The sequence below is a fragment of the Polypterus senegalus genome, chromosome 1 (genome assembly GCF_016835505.1).
Source record: "Polypterus senegalus isolate Bchr_013 chromosome 1, ASM1683550v1, whole genome shotgun sequence".
Lineage (NCBI taxonomy): Eukaryota > Metazoa > Chordata > Cladistia > Polypteriformes > Polypteridae > Polypterus > Polypterus senegalus.
In genome coordinates, this window is record NC_053154.1 from 306,136,069 (window position 1) to 306,148,817 (window position 12,749).

General features: G+C 39.7%; 1 long non-coding RNA gene across 1 annotated transcript in view; it reads right to left on the reverse strand.

The window, feature by feature from the left end:
• Positions 1 to 12,098, reverse strand: part of LOC120514628 — a 59,208-nt gene extending 47,110 nt beyond the window's left edge. The window contains exon 1 of the long non-coding RNA XR_005630497.1: positions 11,895 to 12,098. This is a non-coding gene — a long non-coding RNA (uncharacterized LOC120514628). The remainder of the gene's footprint in view (positions 1 to 11,894) is intronic.
• Positions 12,099 to 12,749: the final 651 nt, after the last annotated feature.

A 12,749-nucleotide genomic window follows, 5' to 3' on the forward strand; every position in this document is an offset into this window, starting at 1 on the left:
TTCACGTTCAACTCCAGCTCTGCTTTTCACTGTGAATCTCCATCTCGGTGAAAACGACTCCGTGTCCCAGGGACGTGAAATTTGACAGATGCTTTCGGAGAAACTTAGAAGAAAAGTTCAGTTTATGTGAAACACAACATGCTGCATGAATGGAGTTTTAAATTTTACAACCTCTGATTTGAAAAGCATTGGTGAAGTTTGTGGAAGTCAAGAGAGGAGGTCGAATACAACGATTATTGGAGAAAAAACATTCGACTTTATGGCGGTCGTGATAGCAAATCTGAATGAGCGACTGAACATCAGGCTTTTTATAATGTGCTAAAAATAAAAAATCATCTAACTTGCCTCATTTAATTTGGGAGAGCACAAGCCATTACTTCATTTCTGGGCCTTTAAGAGTACGTAACCCGTTGCTGACCATTCTGCCCTTACGCTGACCGAAGTGATTTTGCAATTATTAAAACAAGTGTTTAATGTTTAAAAAATACAGAATCCCATAAAGCAGGGGCTCTCAAACTCCAGCCCACCGTGGCTGCAGGTTTTTACTCCAACCAGATTCATAATCCGCGATAACGCTGATCAAATTTTAAATTAGCTGGTATTATACAGTGATCCCTTGCTGTATCGCGCTTTGACTTTCGCGGTTTTGCTCTATCGCGGATTTTATATGTAAGCATATGTAAATGTATATTGCGGATTTTTCGCCGATTCGCGGATTTCTGCGGACAATGGGTCTTTTAATTTATGGCACATGCTTCCTCAGTTTATTTGCCCAGTTGATTTCATACAAGGGATGCTATTGGCGGATGGCTTAGAAGCTACCCAATCAGAGCACGTATTACATATTAACTAAAACTCCTCAATGCTGTAAGATATTCCTCCTGAGCGGTGCTCGATTGTTTGCTTGTCTCTGCCTCTATCTCACCCTCTCTGACATTCTCTGCGCCTGACGGAGGGGGTGTGTGCCGAGGTGCTGTTTGCACAGAAGCTGTTTGCCTAGTGGATACGGACGATCCTCTAAGAAATGCTGCTTTATCGAGGTGCGTCCAAAAGCACACTTATTGATTTTTTTGATTGTTTGCTTTAATCTCGCGCGCTCTCTCTCTGACGTTCTCTGCGCTTGACGGAGGAGATGTGAGCAGAGGGGCTGTTTGCACAGAAGATACGGACACTCCTATAAAAAATGCTGAAAGGCTACCTTCACATTGATCCCTTCATTGCGCCGCTTTATCGCGGTGCTTGCATACTTAAAAGCGCACCAGCCCTATTGATTTTTGATTGTTTACTATACTCTCTCTCTGACATTCTCTGCTCCTGACGTTTACTCCTTTGAAGAGAAGATATGTTTGCATTCTTTTAATTGTGAGAAAGAACTGTCATCTCTGTCTTGTCATGGAGCACAGTTTAAACGTTTGACTAAAGGGTGTTACTTCATGTCTAGAGGGCTCCAATAATGTTAAAATCCGTATTTAGAAGGTCGTAAACAGGTTTTCAATGCTCTAACTGCGAAAATATTAGATTTATAAATAAAGAATCCTACTTCTTGGAAATCCATTTATCTGTCTGGAGCGGATTAACCGCGATAAACAAGGGTTTACTGTATAACTGTATGGAGAATATATATAAACAGTGTGGGAGAGTTTCTAAGAGCTTAAAATATATAAAAATAATCATACAAACATACGGTTTCTACTTCGCGGATTTTCACCTATCGTGGGGGGTTCTGGAATGCAACCCCCGCGATCGAGGAGGGATTACAGTATTTTTTTTCTCTCTTATTCTACATTCACAAAAGTAGAGCCGCATTATTGTTACATTTATAAGACATCTCTCTATTATAATAAAAAAATCCTGAGACGAGACTTTCAGAGAGAGAATTTCAAATCCCACGAGACGAGACTTTGTACCAAGAGAGTTAACCACACCGGGGGCTGGAAATAAAAGACAAAGAGTGGATGACAAAGTAGAACATTGTAAAGAACTCAAAAACAACGTGATACACATGTAGAGCAGGTTAGAGATAATGGAAGTAAAGGTTTAAAAGAAACGCCCGAGATGAGACGTTCTCCGAGATACTTTCAAGCCCCCACGAGACAAGACTTTATGCAAAGAGATTTGGAAAAGTTCTGCCCACATCTAAAACCTTCACAACCGCACACGCCCAGTTCAGTCATTTCTCATCTGTGCGAACATGATTGTCAGTCAGATACCGTTCATACAGAGAGAAAACCGATATTCACTCACGGGCAGTTCTACTTTGTCACGATGGAATTCCAAACACGACATCAAAATACAAGGCGATAACAAAAAAGGCGATCCCAAATATTGTTTTTACTGAAGTGTTATAGTAAAAGTAAGTTTAAAAACTGAATTTCAAAGCCAAAAAGAACAAAAACGTATAACGCAACCAATACCTCTTAACGCAACATGAAACATAAATGCAGAGCAGGTTAGGGATTAAGAAAGCACCAAAGTTCTCGAAAAAAACGGATAGTAAAGATTGCATTAGCGCAAACAGAAATTATTACTCCATAAAATAATGGAACAGCAAAAAGAGATGGAATATGTGGACATAGGCGATATGACAAGAGTACAGTATGTAGATATTGTTCTGATTGAAACGTAAAGTTGCAGACTTGTAAGTCGTCTAATTTGTGTTGCCATCAGGGAAAAGTAGTGTTTCTTCCCAATGAAGAGGCGTATCCATGAGAATTAAGATTCGTTGCTTTGTGGAAGTGAAATCCACATACGAACAGCAGAGACACAAAATGGCTGAGGGATTGGCGAGAGAAGCAACCCCCTAGTTTAGAAATATTTCTGCTTTTCCAATTGATTTAAAATGCTTACTTCTCTTTTGTTGATTTTCATTTTATTCTGTCCTTTCTCTCTGCGGTTTTCCCCCTTCGTTGTATCTTATTAATGACAATTAAAAACGAGCAGAGCAGACACGCTGGCAAATAACACAGAATAATCAAAGGCTGCAACTACTTTAGCATCAGACCCATTAATTAGTAAATAATGGATTAATTAAACAATTAGAACACCTAGAAAAGTAGAATGAAAATATAGTTAAAAAGAAAAAAAAACACATTATCCCTATAAAACTGCTTGAAAGATTTAATGTTTGGTTTTCCGATTTATGATCCCAAAACATCACATCCTGCAGCGAACAGCCTGGGAGTCCACTTGAAAACACAAGATGGTCGGAACAAAAACCTGCAGCCTGTACAGTGGGTCTCAGGATGGACTTTGAGAAGCCCTGCCATGACAGCATTGGATTTCTTAACATGACCTTCGCTTTCTAAGATCAAATTAAAGCTTTGTCAGGACTACAAGCCTGGCACTTAGCAGAGAAAACAAAAGAAGCCAATTTACCTCGAGAGAGTTCATGTCAACTCCAGCTCACCTTCTGCTAACCCTAAAACTTAAACAAAAAAAAAAAAAAAGTGAAAGGTCCAAAAATACTAAAAATTCACTAAAATAAACTGAAAGTGTACTGAGTGAACAGATGTTGAGTACAGACAGTCTCAGGGCTCCATTACCTGTACTGTATTTCTGACCCAATAATTAATCAGCACAGGCCTCCTACTTGGCCTGATGAAGCCAACACTTCTACTTTGACTTAGAGACTTCAACTGCAATTTTAACGAATATCTCTCTATTATTAAAAGAAAATCCTGGAGAGAAACAGTAGGGCGACGAGACGTGATCTTCACGTTAAGTTCACGGAAGACACTTAAAAGACCCGCGAGACTAGAGAGATTGACCAGGACCGTCTCGCGATGACGCAGAACATGAGATTCTTGCAAGACACGCCCTACTTATAACCAAATAAGAGCAATGGGCAGGAACACTCAGTCGTGTAATGGAGGATTTGAGCAAACGCAGATTTAGGGCTCTCAGCGCATATAAAGTATAAGGACAATACGTTATAAATGAATATGCGATGAAGAAAGCAGCGCGGAAAAAAAAAGACTCAAAAACGTTGGAGAGATTAAAAAAAGAAAGAATAATCGAGGTGCAAATTCAGAAAATAAGGAAAGTAAAATTTTTAGCTCGGAACAAGTGGAATTGGAAAAAAAAAAAAAATGCGTCCAATCCGAACGTTGGTGCTGTACACGTACAGAGCAGGTTAGAGTTTATGAAAGCAGTGGAATTCAAAAGGATAAAAAAAAAAAAACCACACCACTGGCACTATACACATGTGGAGAAAGAAACTAGTGAAATTTAGAAAATATAAAAAAAGGAAGTAACCACGGACCAGGGGCCTCATGTATAAACGGTGCGTACGCACAGAAATGTTGCGTAAGAACTTTTCCACGTTCAAATTGCGATGTATAAAACCTACACTTGGCGTAAAGCCCCGCACTTTTCCTCGGTACCTCATGCCTTGTCGTACGCAAGTTCTCCGCTCGGTTTTGCAAACTGGCGGCACTCGGCGTCAAAGCAATGCTACTGTTCTTGTGTGATTACTCATTATTTTCATGACGCGGTTTATAAATACACCGAAACTAACCGCATATTGTTTATTAGTGTAATGCATCTGATTGTAATTAACTCGTAACAATATAATGGTCCAGGGAACAGCCATAGTATTCCAAATACCATAACTGCTTTAGCGTTGTTACTCTCACTTCGCCTTCTTCTTCTTCGTCGTCTTTCAGCTCCTCCCGTTAGGAGTTGCCACAGCGGATCATCTTTTCCATATTTCTCTCACTGCACCACTCGGAGTATTTATATCACTGTATCTGAGTGTGAATCACAGCAGCAGCTGATCGGAAAGAGAATTATCGGTATACAGCTTTAAGGACACGCTGTCTCAGCCACTGCAAAACGTTTTAAAGCCTTTCCTGTACAGACCTCGCGGTTCAGAAACAGTTTAATCCCAAGAACTTTAAATGCACTCAATCAATTGCTCCTTGTAGAACGGTTTGTACTTATAAGTACAATCACCCCACTGTAAACTTGCACTACAGTTATAATATCGCACAACCTGAGCCACTTTATAAAGCGTATTTACATATGATGACAATATCATTTTAAGGTGAAATGAAGCAAAATATGTTTGTTAAATTATACACATAAAACTTTAACTTCATTTAAATAATCTATATTCTTCACTGGGAGTGTCGTGAAGGATAGAATAATTAAACATGTACTACGAAGATATTTCAATGTTCTTTAAACGTTTTGAAGAATCGGCGCTAAGCTTACAGATGGCTTAACGTCTATTACAGAGCTGATTGTGTGGCGATCTGTTACTTGGGGAAAGAAAAGCACTGACTGCAGTGACGGCTACGCCAATATATATTGAATATAAAACAGAAAGAGAAAATAACAACACAGCTAAAAACGCAGCGACAAATTTCGACAAAAGATAAATGCTTGTCATGAGCACGAGGCTCATGAAACACATGTTTAATAATGTGCTTTAACTCCTATCATCATGAAAATGATATCACGTATACATCTCAGTATTTTAGTTATTCAGAGAGCTGTAATATCACGAATTTAATGGAGTCTGTGTCCACTTGGAGGAAGAGAGCCAGTTTAAGAAGCAAGTAGTGATTCACACACATAGATCACATACGAGTAGAAGATCAAATACAAAACAAAGCATTTAACAAGCTACTTTAATTACGATGTGATTTGAGAAACTGGTTAATTAAACGATTTTAAGATGAAGTTTATGATGTTCTACTTTAATGACAAAATAAACTACGTGATTAAAGTTGACATTTCGTGCTTTTTCCCCCACCGTGTGCCTTTTTTCTCTGTACCCTAATAAGCTTTCATATGACACTCAGACAGTGGGTTTACAACTCTTCTTTTCATTGCGACTTTGATATGTGACTTTTTTATTTCCGGCACTGTGCGATTTTGTGAATGTGAGCTTTCAAGTTTCTCCAACACGCTATGTCACTCGATCAACTTCATTTTGTTGATTATACCACAGTTTATTTGAACAAATAGTATGTTTTTTCCTTTGCCTCCACTTGGTATTCGCTGAAATTCTTATATTTTCCCCGTGCTTTTTCCATTGTCTTTTCACAGAAGGCTGCGCTTAAGGGCGATTTATATTGATTTGCATATTCAAATAGGCGTAATTCTGGGAGGATTTGGGGCGTTACAAAATGCGCGTGCACGAGCGTTAGTTTTCACGCTGATCGGGATTTATGTAGCGGAAGAACGTGGAAGGTGGAGTACGCACAGATTCCTGCATCTGGATTTCTCTGTGCGTAAACACATTTCGGCTTTTGTGCTTACACCATGTTATAGTGCGAGTTCTACGCACAGCGTTATACATGAGGCCCCAGGTGTCATTGAAAAAAAGCAGGACAAAGCGAGGTCAGAAAGAAAAGACAAAGAGTAGGAAACAAAGTAAAACGTCATAAAGAGGTTAAAAAACTACAGTTAGTCACAGGCACTCCACAACCAACAACTAACAGCGGAACATCAATCGTCGGTGTTGAGAGATAACAAGCCAGTGTGGGGCTTCGCTTTGAACTGCAGAACACGGAATGGGGGTCTACAGTGCTGCTGGGGGAGTCTTTACCCTCGGATGACCTGGGGCCCTGGCCAGGGCTTGATCAAGTTTTTAAAATTTGATATAGAGCTTTTAAAACTCAATTTCAAAAAAGAGAGCTTAAATGAAAATATATTAAATGGTTGAACATTTTAACATTTAATCCATTTTCCTTTTTATGATATTTGATATCAGGCTTATAAAATTGGAAATAGAGCTTTTGAATTCTGATAGCAACATCCTCAAACTTGATATCACATTTTAAAATAAAAACATCAAGTTAAAAAAAAAATTGATATCTAATTAAAAGTGTGATATCAATTTCTAAAAATGACAAAAATGTGCCACATTAAAAATGCATATATATTGTCATGTATTAGTAATCCTGTACACTTTCCTTCGATAAGAACGGACGAGCAGACAGCGCGTGCCTTTTTCTTTATTGAACAACAACTAACAAAATGTGCAAGGCATTACCAATCAAATCACGAGGTGTCAACCCACAATCAGACATCAATAGCTGAACTGAAATGTACACTTATACTGATATAACATATATTAACACTTAATTTCTCATATGAAATTTCAAAAGCATAATTTCAAATTTTAAAAACTTCATCAGAATTCATAAGTGCAATGTCCCATTTTAAAACCCTAATATCAAAATTCCAGAAGTTCGATATCAGATTCAAAAAGCATGTGGACATTAATTTCTAGAAGTTGAAATCAAATTTGTTTCTAAAGAGCGATATATTTCAACAGCGTGTTATCAAATTTTATAAGTTGATGTCAAATTTAATAAACGTGAAATCGAAATGACAAAATAGGATAGGAGAATTTAAAATGCATATATATTAGCATTTAAGCTATGATATCAACTTCCAAAAATGTGACATCAGATTTCAAAAGCTCGATATCAAATTTTAAAAGCATGACATCAGGCATCAAATTTCTAAGTCCTGATATCAAATATAAAATTCATGTTTTGAACGCAGATATCAAATTAAATTAATTGTTAAAACGTCTTGCCATAGCGCTGCTTCTTGTCACTGCATGGGTTTAACACCGTGCTAGAACGTAATCCCTGACGAAGTTATCTTTTAGTTAAAAAAGTTACCCCAATACCATAATACAGTATATTAGATCTATGAAATTACAGTTAATAGTTCTTGGAATCAAAGTAATAACTTCTAGTAGAGATGAGCGAGTTTGTTCTTTTCCCAGACACGAGGTATTCTCAGCAGGCCCTCAAGTCGCACCTTCTGCTTGCTGGCGGTACTGCAGTTTCTCTTTAACGATTTTACACACAGAGGGTCCCGTTCATGAAACGACCGTAAATTAACGAACCCATTTGCTCGCATAGGGCGGTTTTGCTAAAATCTTACGCCACACGAACAAACTATGAATGAAACCTCGCTTTTTTTTTTTTACTAATACCCTGCGTAGGTTCATAAATCCCAATCAATCGTAAACTGACAGTCGCGTGCACGTTGTCAGTTCATTAACATAATCCACACCCATCAACGCCCCAGATCTTACCATATAAGGATGTGCTGCTACACGTGCCCGAGATCTGCCGAAATGTCAAAAGCGAATAAAGAAAGGCAAAGACAAACCCTCAAAGAAGCGAAGAGTGGGCTGCTTTTAACAGAAGTTAACAAAAGTGCACTCGATAACAGCCCGCTCGGTGACGTCTGCATTATTAGAAGCCCATTCCTGGGGTATCTGTTGAGAGTGTCACAAGCCATGTCCTCAATGGATATTAACAATTAGCCTATTTATACCTATGAAATAGTAATCTCTCGGTTCAATCTACAGGAGAAACTTTTACTGTTACCGAGAAGCCAGTGGTCTCGCACAGCTCCTTGTTCCAGACACGTACCAACGGAACTGCGCTGCAGAATGAAACAGTCATGCGTACCGCCGGGCGATCGGACAGCGGCGTTGAGTAGAACACACTTTACAGAACATCAAGGCTGCACGTTAACATAAGTGCAAGTGTTTTCTATTCGTATATTCAAAAGCATGATTAGGTGGACCTTTGATGCATACACGTGTGCATTCTTTTACACCAATCCAGCCCCGAAAACACTCAACTATCTACCACCGTATAAAAACTGGATATAATCCCGCATTAATGTTAATATGCCGTTAATACTCCCGATTGCATGCGGCTCATAGATGCCGAGAAATTCCAGACCTGTCTGTAGTCTACCGCTAAAATGTCCCTGCAGCTAAAAAGCCAAGTGTCGACAGGACTTGAAGATGTGCAGGAATATGGCACGAACTTTTGATTTTCTTTTCAGAATAGGATCCATAATAGTGTATAAATGCACCAGAATGGGTCTGGGCAGTCTAAAACAACTAATCAACCATCCATCTCTCTCTGTAATGACCAGCATTGTCACTCTAGAGATGGGCGGGGTCTGGACGGGTGATTGACAGCACGGTTTACACAGGTGTGCTGAGCCCTGTATACCTTTGAAGTCCGAGAAGATTCCAGAAGGCAGGTGGAGACTTTCATGGCATTACAAATGCAGACTTGCAGATGATAACGGGGTAACTGCAGGAAAAGGGACACGACACGATGGATGGAGATCGGGGACACCGTGAGAGAGGAATAACCTTCCAAGCGAAGTGACTTATTTTTACAGGACGTTTGCGAGTTTGATTCTGCCAAGAGCGCTGCTGTAAATTATTTGTGGTGGATTCGCGCCGTAATGCGGGATCAACCGTTGTTACGTTCAGTCAATTCAGGTTGTAATCGATGCCCTTTTATAGGAAAACACCCTTCGTTAGGTACAGACCTGCGTGATGTGTTATTGAGAAACAAATCAGGGCACCTGTGAACAGATTTCGTTGAAGGATGTGATATCTTATGCATGGCTCCAGCAGACCCCCGTGACCCAGTGTTAGGATATAGCGGGTTGGATAATGGATGGATATTTATAAAGTATTTTATTCATTTAAAATTGTTTTGTGAAAATGGCATTCATATATACTATGCTTTTTATTATTTACACACGCACTACGTTTGATCCTGAGCATGTGCGAGATCCTTTCATTTTTACGAACAGACGGTCCTTACTAAAACTATGAACGAATCACGAAGAAATTCGACCTACTCACGTTTCGTGAATTCGATCCAGTGCCATTGAAAGCTAGCAAAAGTAATCCTGCTAAGTTAGCTGCTGATCGATCAAGGCAAACGCGCGATTTACATACGCTCGCTCGCTCCCTCCCTCGCTGTGCACTTGGCTGTCCTTCAGCACTGGCTTAGCTTTGGGGCGAAGGGGACGTCCCGCCCCGGGTGGCACTATTTATTTATTTTTTTAACTGTATATGGAAAATATTGGAATCGTCCAAAGATTCGATGTCGAGATTTTGATGAATAATACTATGATAGAACTGTGTTATTTTTCACTCTCTCAGTGAAAAGTAAGGGATCATAAATTAGCAATAACGTCATATTCATAATCACAGACCTTGAAATTGTCTAAAACAATACCCGCATGCTTATGCTTGAAATTTGTCATTTTTAACCTTCTGGAAGTGACTCTTTGAAGGCCAGTACAACTGGAAAAGAATCAAAATCTGAAAAATATCATCATGTTCGTGATTGGCAACCTCACAAAAGCATAAAACACTCCCCATGCTTACATTTCCGATCCCAATTTTTATGAAGTTTTGAGAAAAGGATCAGCTTTAAATTCTTGTATCAATTAAGGGGTGAATCCCTGGGGTTGTTTGATGTGGCATACACAACTTTAAATTCTTCTGATTATTTTTGCTGCAGGCAGCTATTTGTTTACTCTTTATTATAAAAGGGTCTCATTTCCTGCCCAAAATCTTCTTCCCATTAGGGGTCGCCACATCTTCTTCCATATCTTTCTGTCCTCTGTATCTTTTTCTGTCACACCCATCACCTGCATGTCCTCTCTCACCACATCCATAAACCTCCTCTTAGGTCTTCCTCTTCCCTGGCAGCTCTATCCTTACCATCCTTCTCCCAATATACCCTCATCTCTCCTCTGCACATGTCCAAACCAACATAAGCTCGCCTCTCTGACTTTGTCTCCCAACTGTCCACCTTGAGCTGACCCTCTAATGTCCTCATTTCTAATCATGTCTATCCACGTCACACCCAATGTAAATCTTAGCATCTTTAACTTTGCCACCTCCAGCTCTGTCTCCTCCTTTCTGGTCAGTGCCACCGTCTCCAGCCCATATAACACAGCTGGTCTCACTACCGTCCTGCAGACCTTCCCTTTCACTCTTGCGGATACCCGTCTGTCACAAATCACTCCGGACACTCTTCTCCACCCTGCCTGCACTCTCTTTTTCATCTCTGTTCCACAATCCCTATTCTGAACTGTTGAACACAAGTATTTAAAGCTTATCCACCTTCGCCAACTGTACTCCCCGAATCCTAAAATATGGTCCAAAAATGGCCTAAAAATTGGGATTTTCTCAGTCTAAAGTGCCAAAAATAGGGGAGAACCCCAAAACGCTCATCATCTTACACAGAAGGGGCTTTAGGGCTGATCAGGGCCAGTTATGTCAAACGCGGTTACCGGTATGTGGGAACTGTATAAACGTGCGCACAAGTTTAATAAATATAATGTTAATATACAACGGATTTTCTCATTACAGTATTCAGCTAAATTTTTTGCAAGATAAATACACGGATTTTATCAAACTGGAGAATATACCTTGACAACTCCGAACGAACGGGACACGCGGACCTCAAAAGCGGGGCTTCCTAAGGTGCGGGGCCTGGGGCGGTCACCCACTTGCCACCCCCAAACGCGGCTCATGATCTTACATAACTAGACATCAGGACGAGTCAAACAGTATAACATATGCGTGTTTTTTTTCCTTTCTTATACCAGGAAGTCAAGAGACAGAGGACAAAATAAAAACTGAGGTGATTTCAAGACGTCCCTATAAGAAATTCTTATGAACACAATTGGAGTTCTACTATATGGTGTGTACAACAACAACATTTATTTATAAAGCACATTTTCATACAAATAATGTAGCTCCAAGTGCTTTACAATGAAGAAAGAGACAAAAGACAAAATAAATGATATTTAAAATAAGGGAACACTAATTAACATAGAATTAAAGTAAGGTCCGATGGCCAGGGAGGACAGAAAAAAACAAACAAAACAAAAAAACTCCAGACGGCTGGAGAAAAAAAAAAATACAACCTGCAGGGGTTCAACGGCTAATTATAGCTATTTCTCCATATCCTTCAGTCATAATATTTCACACTGGTCATATAATTTTCAATAATATTAAGACATACCCGTAAACCTGCATGATATCAGCACAGCACAGCACAGCACCACAATGTTGCACATACCTGCATGTCCTCGTCCTTCCTCTACGACCTCCAGCCTCCTCAGCATCACTGGACTGACTCCTTGGCTGCCAGTTGGAACAGAAATGACTGACACGTGCGGCGTTTTGCTCTCCTTGGGCATTCATAGCAGGTAGCGTTTCGGTTGATTAATCGGTTGATTGAAACTCGGATCGTAAATTGACTAAGGGTTTGCCTTTCTTAATTGGCTACAGAGACGAATTCTAAAGCCTAAAGCTGCCTGCGGAAGCTGAGGAGTGCCGCGAAGTTACAGACACAGACACAGCATGTTAATATAGCGCTGCAAATGCGATTCGTCCTAAGCAATATAATAATAATAATAATTAATAACAATAATAATAATAATATATGTTATTTATTCGTAGGCGCCTTTATAAATACTCAAGGATACCGAGCAATAGATAAAGCACACATTATAAACAAAACTAAAAATACAAAACTTAACATCAGACAGAGCAATTGTAGTCAAAGAGAAAAAGCAGTCTCATACAAATGAGTTTTAAGTTTAAATTTGAAAAGTGAGAATGAATCAGTATTTCCAAGTTCAGATTGGTAATGAGCTCCAGAGAAACTGAATGTTCTGCTCCCCATGGTGGTAAGACGGGCGAAGGGGACAGTCAAGTGGATGGAGGAAGAGGATCTAAGGGTGCGGGAGGGAATGGCAACATGGAGCAGTTCAGACAGATGTGGAGGGGCAAGGTTGTGGAGAGCCTTGAAAGTTATTAGGAGAATTTTGAATTGAATTCGGAACTGAACTGGAAGCCAGTGAAGCTGCTGAAGGGGGTTGAGGACGGCGGGCAGCTGAATTCTGGATCAGTTGAAGCTTATAAAGAGATT